This window comes from Macrosteles quadrilineatus, unplaced genomic scaffold, assembly GCF_028750875.1.
Source record: "Macrosteles quadrilineatus isolate MER2022 unplaced genomic scaffold, UCM_ALF_1.0 Scaffold_8__2_contigs__length_117827958, whole genome shotgun sequence".
NCBI lineage: Eukaryota > Metazoa > Arthropoda > Insecta > Hemiptera > Cicadellidae > Macrosteles > Macrosteles quadrilineatus.
In genome coordinates this window covers 79532086-79545965 of record NW_026542601.1, presented here as the reverse complement: position 1 = coordinate 79545965, position 13880 = coordinate 79532086, and positions in this window count along the sequence as shown.

The window sequence follows — 13880 nt, the reverse complement described above, 5'->3', positions numbered from 1 at the left end:
TGGTAAAAGACTCTAGGGATTAAGTCGGGTTTTCCTGAGCACGGAAGCGGAGATTAGACTCCTCTTGACGGAATTCTATGTTCCTGTTTTCCTAGAAGCGAAGTGGAACGCCATGTTAATCACTTCTCTGCTCTCCACGCCTAGGGAAACCTGGCTTTACCTTTAGCAGTGGGCAGTTAGAAGAGTGTTTCCTAAAAGAAGACCCTCCCGTAACCCTGCTCTTTCTCTCATTATGTTGATTTAATATTGTTGTACAATACTTTTGAGTAGACAAACCTTATAGCCAGCTGTTTCACTGTAAACCAGAATTTAAAGACCATGTGGGCTGTCTTAACCAAATGACCAATTATAAATTAAGCTGGTACTTAAATTGATTGTTGAGTTAGCAACACTTGCAAATCTGCTACTATTCTCAGTTGTAAGGTAAACAGGTCCACGGTTTGTAAGTGATGAGCCTGATAGATAATTGCGCCCCCAACAAACCTAAAACTCTTGCGCCAATGGTAAACCTATCAAAACAGCCCTGAAAAGTAAGGAAGCAGTAGTAGGCTGTATTCAGAATACCAGACCCATTTATTATACAAGACCCCTCAAAACTTGAATTTTACTTTCATTGTTGATGTTAGCCTCTGGATTACGTTGAATATAAAAATTGGTGTAAATACCTGCTTCTTGTAATCCAAATTGTTGCTGTTATGACGCAACTAGTTTCGACTTATCATGAAGTCATCTTCGGGCGTCCAGGGGATGTCAAATCACTTCATCAGAAGGTCGTCAATACACACATACGTTCATACACGAACATGGTCACGGTTACGAACAAAAACACAGACACGAACATTGAAACGAAAAAAGTACGATTTAACGAGTAAAAGCTAAAAATGGTAACACCGGTGAGGATTATGCGTCACGGCCGGATGGATGTTAGTCTAGACGCTACATCCATCCGGCCGTGACGCATAATCCTCACCGGTGTTACCATTTTTAGCTTTTACTCGTCAAATCAAATCGTACTTTTTTCGTTTCAATGTTCGTGTCTGTGTTTTTGTTCGTAACCGTGACCATGTTCGTGTATGAACGTATGTGTGTATTGACGGCCTTCTGATGAAGTGATTTGACATCCCCTGGACGCCCGAAGATGACTTCATGATAAGTCGAAACTATTTGCGTCATAACAGCAACAATTTGGATTACAAGAAGCAGGTATTTACACCAATTTTTTAATTTTACCTCCAAATTTATAAACTAAATTCCATTAAATTCTGGTACAAAGAATTATTATTAAGGTAACATTATTTCTCATTGATTGAGATTGTCTACTTCAGTATTCGAGAGTTATGAATTGTCAGATTGTAGCATTGACTATTGGATACTGAAGTTGTATTAATAGTCAAAGATTGTAGACAGTGGCTTGAAAAGAAACCCTAGTATTTAATTTTCAAATAGGTCTGATATTGCAGTTATTTGTTTGTATATTAACAGAGTCTAACGAATGTTGTTCAGCTACCGATTGTACATAGTTGTTGTTCCTTAAATTTTGTTATTTGATATAGCAAATTATTTTGTATTGAAGATGCTTTTATGTGCACATTTTTACTATTCTTTTTATGGTGTTGTTTGATGTAGATATTTATTTTAAATACAATAAGGAAGAGTTGAAACTGTGTTATTTATTCAAAACATACCTAAAAACATTTGTTTTATTCAACTATTTTTTATTCTAAAAATTAATTGAACATAAATTGCCTCTTATACAAGGCAGCGGCGTTGTTATGTGGCAACAGTAATAACTAATAAAATAACAGAAATAACAAAAGTATAAACATAAACATTGCCTACAATCCTTTATGTATTTGGGCAACTCAGCTGTTTTGTTTTGACGGAACAGCCATGTTGCAATTTTTGTCTCGCCGTGGCCTTGTTTTAGAGGAGGCTATGTATGTACCCATCCTTCTTAAAGGTTCAATTGAAGACAATTTTGAGGTTTTTTAAGTTTATTGTTTACTAACTTTAACTTGTATTTGAAAACTGCTGCTTGTGCTCTAGTATTATGGACTAAATAGAAAAGCACAAACATTAAAAATTTTGATAACATCAAGTTAGGACCATTATATATGCACCCGTCATAGAACCATTATCACACTTGATTGTTGTTACTTTGGATGGACATGAAACCCACCAGAATAAGCATCAGATATGCAACAAGACAAACAGTAATGTATACAGTCAATGCTTTTATTTTACACGCTAGCTAACCTCAGTTATTACTGCTTTATTTTAAGGTTAGTTTTGAGAACAGTTGGGCTTAGGCTACTTTAGTCCAATGACCACCAGTCTTAAAATACTTTAGGCAAACGCAAATATGTAATAGTGTGCAGAGGTGCCCATCCCCCCCAAACCCAGAGGCGCAACCCCCCCCCCCCCCCCAAGCCAAAGGAGTAGTCCCCCCCAATTTATGCTGCCGTCTATTTAAACCTACCCTCCACCTGCCAATGTATCTGACAATTTCCCCTTTACCTCATAAAACGAGCATTTCAAGTATTTAGTAAACTTGAGGTAAAGAAAAACAAACCTGCTGATAGTCAATATTAAATGTTTAATAGGAAACGTCATTTAACAATACATCATTATATCTAACTAACGGACAAATTAGAAGTTTTTCAATTTACAATTCAGAAACTGTATTGTCAGCCAACATGTGATCAATATACTTGGTGAAATACTCTACTCCAACACAGTATTGTAACTGTACAATATATTAGGTGGCGTTAGTTTTTACAGGGCTTAAGAATTCAAACAGCTTTAAGAGCATTAATAATACTTTGACAAAAAGTACGGTATCTGGTTTCAAAATTATAGGCCTAGAGTCACGAAATAGGGCAGACTTGTTGCTCGCCACTCCCAGGCTGCCTTCTACAAAAATCGCCGGGCAAAAACACAAAATACCTTAATTGCCACTAACTTAGCACAAAAGGTTTTTGTGTCGAAGTAATCTTATAATTCATTTTGATAGCCCCAGGATTGCCTTTTATGACTAATAGTGGTAGAAACGCATCTTGTCAGACAATCCTTAATAATATTATTAATTAATTATTTTTTTGTACAGTAGTGTCGTATTTTACTTGCTACACATGTTTTGGTGGTTCTTTAACATATTTAGACTTCCATATGTAACATACACCATCGTCAGACTTATAAAAGGATCGACTTCTGGAGGTGTCGTCAGAATATGTTACAAACATTTAACACAAAACACGAAACGATTACAGGGTTAGGGTTCACTTACTCTACGAATCATTGACACTATGAGCCTCCAAATATGTAATTCTTAAAACACATGGCTCACTTACTCTACAAATCATAGTCTATACGAGCTTCGTAAATAATATTGAAGGTTCACTTGCACTACAGGCTCGTATACTATACGAGCCGATCAAAAATATCAAATAAATGAAGAGGGTTCACTTACTCTACAGATCATAGTGCCTATGAGCCAAGCGTATGAATTCTTGAATAATTCAGGAATAAGCTCGTATAGTATACGAGCCAAAATACTGAATTTAAATAAATTACAGGAGTAGGCTCGTATACTATACGAGCCTATTTCATGATAACTATTACACAAATAGAAGACGGCTCACTTACTCTACAGTTCATTGGCACAATGATCAGTAGAGTAAGTGAACCCTCTACAAATATTAGAAGGCTCACTTACTCTACGGTTCATTTAGCTACTCGTCGCGTGGTATGCAGCGCATCGTTGCAGGCGTGTATGGTAAACCAATACAGTACCGCAGTTCTGCCGTTCTGCCTTACTTCTGCCGTTTACTATTCTTGCAGCGTGAAAGAGAGTATGTTAATGCATTGTTGAATTTTTAACTTGTGTACTCGTTGCTAGAAATCAAGCAATTATCAAGTACCGGTATTACAGGAGCTATTAGCGAATTTCCCATATAGGGAATAAGCTATTACCGTAGTACTCATGGTAAGACCTGGACGTGGGACCGATTTTTTTTTCGTTTTGAGGTTCCTAGAGGCCAAAAACACCATCCGTTCAAATTCATATATATATATATTTATATATTTATATATATATATATGTGTGTCCGTTAGCACGATAACTCGAGCAAAAATAATCCGATTTTGATGAAATTTGGTACAAACGTGTAAACCTACGTTTATTCGAACGAGTTCGCAATCCAGCATGATCGGACCATGGGAACGGGGGTTTACGGGGGGTTTTATGGGGTAAAAATAGGTTTTTCCCATTTTTGACCCAAAAAACATAAAATTTAGCAATTTCTTTTCAAACCATTTTGTAGAGCTTAAAAAAACAAATAATTTAGTATATTGAAGCGTTATTATGCGCCTAATGGTTACGGAGAAAATTCCAAAAAATTGTAAATTTAAAATTCCCATGTTATTCTTATGGAGAATAAGTAAACTGTTGTAGTTTGCTTGTTTATGAACATATTTTGATCAAATTTGGAAAATGTTTTTATTTCTTACTAACTATTAACATTTTACAAAAAAAAAACAGTTTTACCCTCCCTGATGCAGCAAACCTAAGTACATGTTAAACTAATTCTATTTAAATAGGGAAGAAATGTTATATTTTTAAGTAGACATTTCAGTGTAAATCCAATCAGTCAAATGGAAATTCGCTTAGTGTGCAGGTTTGCTGCGGCGGGGGTATTTTAAGAGTTATTACAGACTTAATTTTCAATTAATTAAAAAGACTCACGTAAAAGCTTATGCAACTAATGGAATTACTTACTGTGTTATGAACATTTCTATATAATTAAAGTTGTAAATATTTTAAAATTGTTTAGAAGATTGCCTTTTTAGTGTTTTCTACAAACGTGTCTCAACTTAAACACATAGCCGCATTAATGTTAATGTGCATGTGCATTTTCGCCAATGATAATGTACCAATGTCGACCGTACCAATGTCTAAAGTTTACTTTCAAATGGATTTGTTGTTAATTTTTTTTATATTTATACATCATACATAATTTAAATGTTTTACGTGACAAAATAACGAAATATAACAAGCTACATTACATACAATATAATTTAGGCTTGAGCTAATGGAAAACTGTAGTTTTCGCATACTTGTCTTAACTTACAGATTCAATTACATCCTTTGTTTACCAAACAAGATATTTGCATTTATTGAAAAAATAACACTTAGACGGATCAATAATTGTAAATTACGATGACAACTGCATTTACATAACAATCATTATACAAAGAAGTGTGTTTTTGTGACAAAGAGGTCAAATAGAAATTTCTTTTAGAACTATATAATTTATAAAGACCGGCCTTTTACAGTAATATGGTTTACAGTACTTATTAATTGCGCAGTTGTTAAATGCCCTTATAAACATATGGAAATTAAAAATTTAAATTATTAAATCATTTTCTTTACAAACTCATGAACAATACAAAACGTTCGCTGACCCCTCATAGGAATGAAAAGTAAAGATGATCGCAAGATCTCAAGTTCAAGTCACGTTCTCATGGGCAAAGACCTGGCTGAGAACAAGCCAGGCATAGATTGAATTTCGATTTTAATGATTAAAGTGTAAAAAAATTGGCCTGATCTGCAGTTTTACAAAGTGTTTTTAAATTTTTATTAGTTTGGGCAGGATTATTCATCAAAGTTAGGTTTTCTCCCATAAGATTAACATGGAGGAATCTAAATATTTAATTGGAAACTTTGTGTCCACTAATTCGAGAGAACGGCTGGGCGTAGAAACTTGGTAGAGGTGTCCTAATAAAGGTCTTGGTCTGTAGATGAGTTATCAGAAGAAAAACTAAGTAAATTCCCTTAGGGCTCTACCCCCAGAAGCCTTTTAAAGATCCATCCACGGATTTGTTTACATTTTGGTCATGTGGATAATACTTTTTAATGAAACAGCTGTTAATTTTTAACTGTATTTTAAACAACACACATTTATTAGGAGTTACTGAACTGTCCAAAAGAAGTATTTGCAATGTTATTTTCTGTTTGTAATCTATATATTAATTTGAAACTGTTTTTCTTTGTGACAGCTATTTTGAGAGAACGGCTGGGCGTAGAAACTCGGTAGAGGTGTCTAAGAAAGGTCCTGGTCTGTAGATGAGCCATCAAATGAGAAACAAGGAGAATTCGCTCGGGGCTCTGCCCCAGTGGCCTTTAAATTCCCATACCATGTTATTCTTATGGAGGAAAACGAGGTTTTTGTCACAGCTAATGTGAGAGAACGGCTGGGCGTAGAAACTTGGTAGGGGTGTCCAAAGAAAGGTATTGGTCTGTAGGTGAGCCCTCAAAAGAGAAACGAGGTAAATTTCCTTGGGGCTCTGCCCCAGAGGCCTTTAAAGTTCACTCTGCAATGTTGTTTACATTTCGACCATATGGATAATTTTACACTACTTTTAATGAACCAGCTGTTAATATTAAAACTGTATTCAAAGGTCTACTGAAACTGTCAAAATTAAATGTTTACATTATTATTTATGATTTTAAATGGATTCCCCACTGCATGGCAAGTTTTTTATAGTTTCACCAAAATGATGAATTTATGATAAGTTTTAAATGTTTTGTTCGAAAATCAATGCTTTATTGCTCTTAGAAAATTTTGAGTTGAAAATTGTGTCATAGATGAGTACATTGAGGATGAGAGCTGTGTTCAAGTTTTGGAATAGGCTAACTACGGAGTCTATGGTTTTGGTAAAGTAGGTGAACTAATGTCAATCCAGGTATTTAAAAAAATGTGTACACAGTTTTTACTTTGATGTACACATGTAGCTAGGTCGAACAACGCATCTAAACCCCACTACATACAAAACATTCGGAAACACAACATCACATCTCATCGCATTTGCATCATTTGTTACCAAGGCTGGACTAGGTTATGGATTTGGTTCCGCAAATGTTCAAGATTTGTGATAAAATTTCATACAATAATGGTTCATTTCAATCCACGAAATACATGCACAGCGTTATGTGATCTATATGGCCAAGGCAAAACTACCCCACAAGTTAATGAATTATCAAGTAAGAACAGGATGATTAAATACATGGGTCGATGTGGCAAGAGAAGGAATTAAAATTGCTGAGATCGAAGTAAGAATGTTACTGCTTTCTGGAGAATCAGATAGTTTTATCAAACAAAAAAAACTGATTTTATATGCTGATAAAATTCTGTATTTTTATGACCAAAGATGATGATAACTTATAAATATGGATACAATCTGAATGATTTTCCTAAAGCAGATGGAATTAGTGGTTAGTAATAAATATTGACTCTTTCCGTAACATGATAGACTAATAATATGAACTCATTCTCCCATATAGTGAAAGTGGCTTTGGTATGAAACAAATTCATGAACAAACAATTATAAGACTCCTAAAAACCCTTTTGAGCAACCTAAAGCCGATAAAAAGGTAGTAAATATTGTGTTAAACGAATTCATCAATCACGTTTTTTAGGGAACACAATCGTCATACTTATTTTTGCTTATCCTCCCTCCATTTAACTAAGATTCTAATGACTTCACTCTATAAATTGCAGTTCTGAATTTACATAAAACCTCAAGATCAACCGTCGATTTCGACGGGGTTCCACTAGTCTATACATATATTAATTTGAAACTGTTTTTCTTTGTGACAGCTATTTTGAGAGAATGGCTAGGCGTAGAAACTCGGTAGAGGTGTCTAAAGAAAGGTCCCGGTCTGTAGATGAGCCATCAAAAGAGAAACATGGAGATTTCCCTCGGGGCTCTGCCCCAGTGGCCTTTAAATTCCCATCCCATGTTATTCTTATGGGGGAAAACCAGGGTTTTGTCACAGCTAATTTGAGAGAACGGCTGGGCGTAGAAACTTGGTAGGGGTGTCTAAATAAAGGTATTGGTCAGTAGGTGAGCCCTCAAAAGATAAACGAGGTAAATTTCCTTGGGGCTCTGCCCCAGAGGCCTTTAAAGTTCACTCTGCAATTTTGTTTACATTTCGACCATATGGATAATTTTACACTACTTTTAATGAACCAGCTGTTAATATTAAAACTGTATTCAAAGGTCTACTGAAACTGTCAAAATTAAATGTTTACATTATTATTTATGATTTTAAATGAATTCTCCACTGCATGACAAGTTTTTTATAGTTTCAACAAATTGATGAATTTATGATACGTTTTAAATGTTTTGTTCAAAAATCTATGCTTTATTGTTCTTAGAAAATTTTAAATTATGAAATAAGAGTGACATATCAATTTCAAAGGAACATATAAGTATTCCTTATCGGGTAAGCTTATGTATATTGTAAGGTTGGCACTTGCCTTTTTTCCTACTTTCAATCATCATTTATTTTTAAATTCAAGAAAGAACACATGAGATTCATTTATTGGTATAAAAGTTTTTGATAATCGGGTTGAAAATTGTGTCATAGATGAGTACGATGAGGATGAGAGCTGTGTTCAAGTTTTGGAATAGACTAACTATGGAGTCTATGGTTTTGGTAAAGTAAGTGTACTAATGTCAATTCAGGTATTAAAAAAAATTGTGTACACAGTTTTTACTTTGATGTACACATGTAGCTAGGTCGAACAACGCATTTAAACCTCACTACATACAAAACATTCGGAAACACAACAGTGTCATCACATCTCATCGCATTTGCATAATTTGTTACCGGACTAGGTTATGGATTTGGTTCCGCAAATGTTCAAGATTTGTGATAAAATTTCCTACAATTATGGTTAATTCCAATCCACGAAATACACTCACAACTTTATGTGATTTATATGGCCAAGGCAAAACTAACCCACAAGCTAATGAATTATCAAGTAAGAACAGGATGATTAAATACATGGGTCGATGTGGCAAGAGAAGGAATTACAATATTATCATTAACAATTACAATATTATCAGTGAACAATAATACATTAGTGAAAAATTTTTTTAGCAAACCATCATGAATTTTTAAAGCTTGGCGTTGTTAACGTATAAATGTTTTGTGGGCTGTGTATTTATTTAATTATTTATATACAAGCTGCTATACCCGTGCGTTGCAACGGGAAGAAAATGTAACCCAGAGAGCTATTAAAGTGGTGCTGATGTGCGTTTTAAAATACAACAACTCTATGATTTAGTATTAAAATATAAACTGATTTTAAAGTGTAAACCTACTTACTTTCAACCCCCTACTTTTAATGTTAATGGATCCAAAAGAATATGACAACATACCTTAGTGTAGTAATAGCATCAATTGCTTCATATTGATGCTTCATGAATGACATGTTTTATCATAATTCTTCAATTTTAGTCACACCTCTTTATACTTAGCTTACAATATAAACTACAAAATACACGAAACTTTGAGCAATACTTACAAAACGTATATACAACCTTTCTTTAAAATCAAACATAACCCTCCTCATACATAAAGCGCCACAAACATCTTTTTCGAGTAAATAAACAAACACCAGTTCATTGTACTGACCAGCTGTTTCATTAACTAAATTAAATTAAATCATCGAAACTTTAGAAGCATGCCAGGCGTAGCCCTTTGGAAATCAGCCTGTGGGGCAGAGCCCTTAGGAAATTCATCCATATCAATACTTTTCGGCAAATCTACACACTCTAAGCTTCGATTTGATGTATCATATGCTTATATTTGTATTTGGTAAATGGCCTTAACCGTTTACATACAATTTGATTGTATCACTTTAATAATATAATAGATAGATTTGCCAACGGATTTAAACCAATTTTACAGTTTGATTAGGCCTAAAAACGATTATTATAAAATTTGATGACACTATCAAAACTTTCAAATAATTGTAATTTGCTTTGGTTAAAGCGTAGTAAATCCCCTAATTCATTTCTGTATTTGTGTGTGTAAGCCCGTTGGTAACGCATTAATTTCCTTATTTCTCAGTGTTTCGTGAAAAAAGAGCACCTTTGTTAATGAAAATTAAAACCCGAATAAAGTGTGCAGTAGTGAGGTTGAGGCAGTATTTTTACTACTTTTAACCAGTGTGAAAAGTAACTTTCAATTACAGGCCTCCGTAAGGGCTATGCCTCATAGATCTATAAAGCAGTTCCTTTTATCATTAGATATAAAATATGGACTAACATGATTGGTTGACACTTAATTGCGAAGCATTCGTTTTGGCTTTGAAACTGTCAGATATTGTGTTTGCGAAGGTTTATTATGTATTCCTATACAATAATAGTTTAACCAGCATATCTGGAAAAATGCACACTAAATATGCAAACCAACTCCTGTTCTGAATACAAGGTTTCAACCTACTACAAGATTCCCGTACGTAGAACGGGCAAACAGCTAGTATTTTGATAAAATTTGGAATATGTTTTTATTTCTTACCAACTATTAACATAAAAAAAACAGTTTAACCCTCCCTGATGCAGCAATCCTAAGTACTTGTTAAACTAATTCTATTTAAATAGGAAATAAATGTTATATTTTTAAGTAGACATTTTAGTGTAAATCTAATCAGGCAAATGGAAAATGCTGGTTTGCTGCGGCGGGGGTTTTTAGTCTTCACGTACAGAGACTTAAATGTTTGTATTAAATTGTTAGCAATCATTAATCGTGGACAGAATCTTCCACAAAAGATAATTACAATATAGTTTAACACCCTAGAACTCCTTAGAGTAACATTAAAAAAATATTTTTTGTTAAGGCTTCGTCATAGTGTAAAAAATACTCAATACAACAAATTCATTAATTTTACATAAGTAAACGTTGATAGTTGTATGCGTATTGTATTTTTTATATATCTTCTGTATACATCTAGTCCTCTATATTTTCTGTGTACACAAATGCTTTTGTATACAATTTATTTTGCAACTCACAATAACTGAGAAATATGTTTAACCGGTGAACTGTTTTTATAAATTTTTGCCATTATTTCTCAACCCGTGCTTAAAAAAATAGTGACTCGTGGATAAAGCCAGATACCAAATTTAATCTAAATCGGACCACAGGTTTTGTCTGTAGATCTGTATCTGGATCATACAAGTGTGTATTATATTACCTGATATTACTCAAAATATATTTTATTCTATAACGTTTAATTAAATTAAACATTAAAGTCACGCTCCCTCCATTTTTGAAGTATTCAGTCCAAAAATGTAATAAATTTACTTGCGCATACTTTTTTATTTCGTGTTAATAAATAATTGAGGTGATGCAATACACTTATGTAGGCAGTCGCAGCAGTCAAAGCCGGGCATAGCGCCTAGAGTTTCACGAACGCAAACCGCGCAACGAGTAGCTAAATGAGCCGTAGAGTAAGTGAACCATCTAATATTTTGAAGAGGGTTCACTTACTCTACAGCTCATTGTGCCAATGATCTGTAGTGTAAGTGAGCCATCTAATATTTTTCTGCAGGCTCGTATAGTATACGAGCCTATTCCTATAATTTATATTGATTCATGATTTTGGCTCGTATACTATACGAGCCGATTCCTGAATTATCAAATAATTCGTGCGCTTGGCTCATAGTCACTATGATCTGTAGAGTAAGCGAACCATCCTACTGTATTTTTAAATATAATACACGAGGCTCATAGGCACAATGATTTGTAGAGTAAGTGAACCCTCTTCATTTATTTTTTATTTTCGATAAGCTCGTATAGTATACGAACCTGTAGTGCAAGTGAACCTTCAATATTATTTACAAAGCTCGTATAGTCTATGATCTGTAGAGTAAGTGAGCTGTCCCCGATTACAGATAGGCCTATAAATTCATGCGAGGACATTGCTGCGGGCAGGACTGGATGAAGTAAACTGAATCAGGTTATGACAGACCGACGTAGTCTCTGGATTGTCGTCTGCGTTTTCAACAGATGTTAGGACTAATTGTAGTGACAGAGGGGAGTGTTGAAAATATAATGGGATTCATAATTGAGTTTTCCATTCAAAACTATTGACAATAATAACCAATTTTTATGCTGGATATAAATGATAAAAATGATGGTCTCGAAATTCTACATTACTGCGTGTATAGTCCAATATCAGCTGTTAAAAACGCACAAAACAGACGACAATCCAGAGACCACGTCGGTCCGTCATAACCTGAACTGATTCAGTTTACTTCCAGTCCTGCCCGTGCCAATGTACTCTTGTGCATTGATAGGCATATCTGTAATCGTTTTGTGTTAAATGTTTGTAACGTATTCTGACGACACCTCCAGAAGTGGATCTGTTTAAAGGCCTAGACTGACGATGGCGGAGTTAAAGAACCACCAAAACATATTATGTAGCAAGTAAAAGTCAGCGAACACAGAATAAAAAAAGTCGACACTAGTAAATATTAAGGATTGTCTGATAAGGTGCGTTTTACCATTCTTAGAAGCAATCTTAATTACGAATGGCAGAATGTTGTTGGTGTTGATAGTGAGCTACTTAGAAAAAGCTTTTCAGTCTGATTATACAAAATTCTACATTCATTATGACAGTTAACAAAAAAATATTCCCCCCCAAAAAATTCCTTTGCGCCACGGTCCCCCCCCTCTGGGCACCCCTGATAGTGTGATATGTTGCCATGTTTTAGCGAATTTCCCTATAGGGAAGTAGCTATTACCGTAGGTCTCATGGTAAGACTTAGGCCCGGGACCGATTTACTTTTTCATTTTGATGTCCCAGAGGCCAAAAACACCATTCGTTCAAATTTTTATATATGTATATATATATATATATATATATATATATATATATATATATATAGATTTATATACCTATATATACTAGCTGACCCGGCGAACTTCGTATCGCCTAAGTTATAGGTTTCCCCTAAGACAGACCGATGGAAAGAAAGTACCGTTACGTTTAATTTTCAAGATGATCTCGTTCGCATCGCTCAATCACGTCCTGGTTGAAGTTCGTTCGCTACGCACACTCACCTTTGGGTTGGAGCTCGTTCGCTACGCTCACTCACCTTTAGGTTGGAGCTCGTTCGCTGCGCTCACTTGCCTTCAGGTTAGCTCGTTCGCTACGCTAACTCGCCTCCAGGTTGAAGTTCGTTTGCTACGCTCACTCACCTTTGGGTTGGAGCTCGTTCGCTACGCTCACTCACCTTTTGGTTGCAAATTAGCTGTTGTCATAAATGTAAAAGAAATAATAGTGCTGCACCCTGTTGGTAATCCTTGTAACTTTAATGCTATTGAACATCATAGAACAGAACCAACTTGTTTAATTGAAACAGCTGTTAAGATTCATTAATTCCATTTCTCATAAGGTTAACATGGGAAACTCCAGAGCCACTGGGGCGGAGCCCTTTTAAGAATTTCGAAACGGGAAATAGTTTACGTCTGATTCGCATACCTACAGAATTTACACACCAAATTTCATAACGATCGGTGAAGTCGTTCCGGAGGAGTTTGCAGACAAACACTGTGACACGAGAATTTTATATATTAGATATGTGTTCGTGGACACGATAACTTGAGTAATCTTTATCCGATTTTGATGAAATTTGGTTTGAAGGTGTAAGGCGGGATAAACTTGAACGAGTTCGCGATCCAGCATGATCGGACCATGGGAACAGGGTTTTATGGGGGGTTTTATGGAGTAAAAATTGGTTTTTCTCACTTTTGACCCTCAAAACAAAAAATTTCCCAATTTTTCTCTAAACCTTCTTAAAGAGCTTAAAAAAACAAACAATTCAGTATATCAAAGTGTTTTTGTACGGCTATTGGTTACGGAGAAAACTAAAAAAATGGTAAATTTAAAATTCCCATGTTATTCTTACGGAAAATATTGTTAAATGTTGTAGTTTGCTTGTTTATGGATATCTTTTGATCAAACTTGGCAAATATATTCATTTTATACTAAGCAATAATTATTTTACTTAAAACACACACTTTA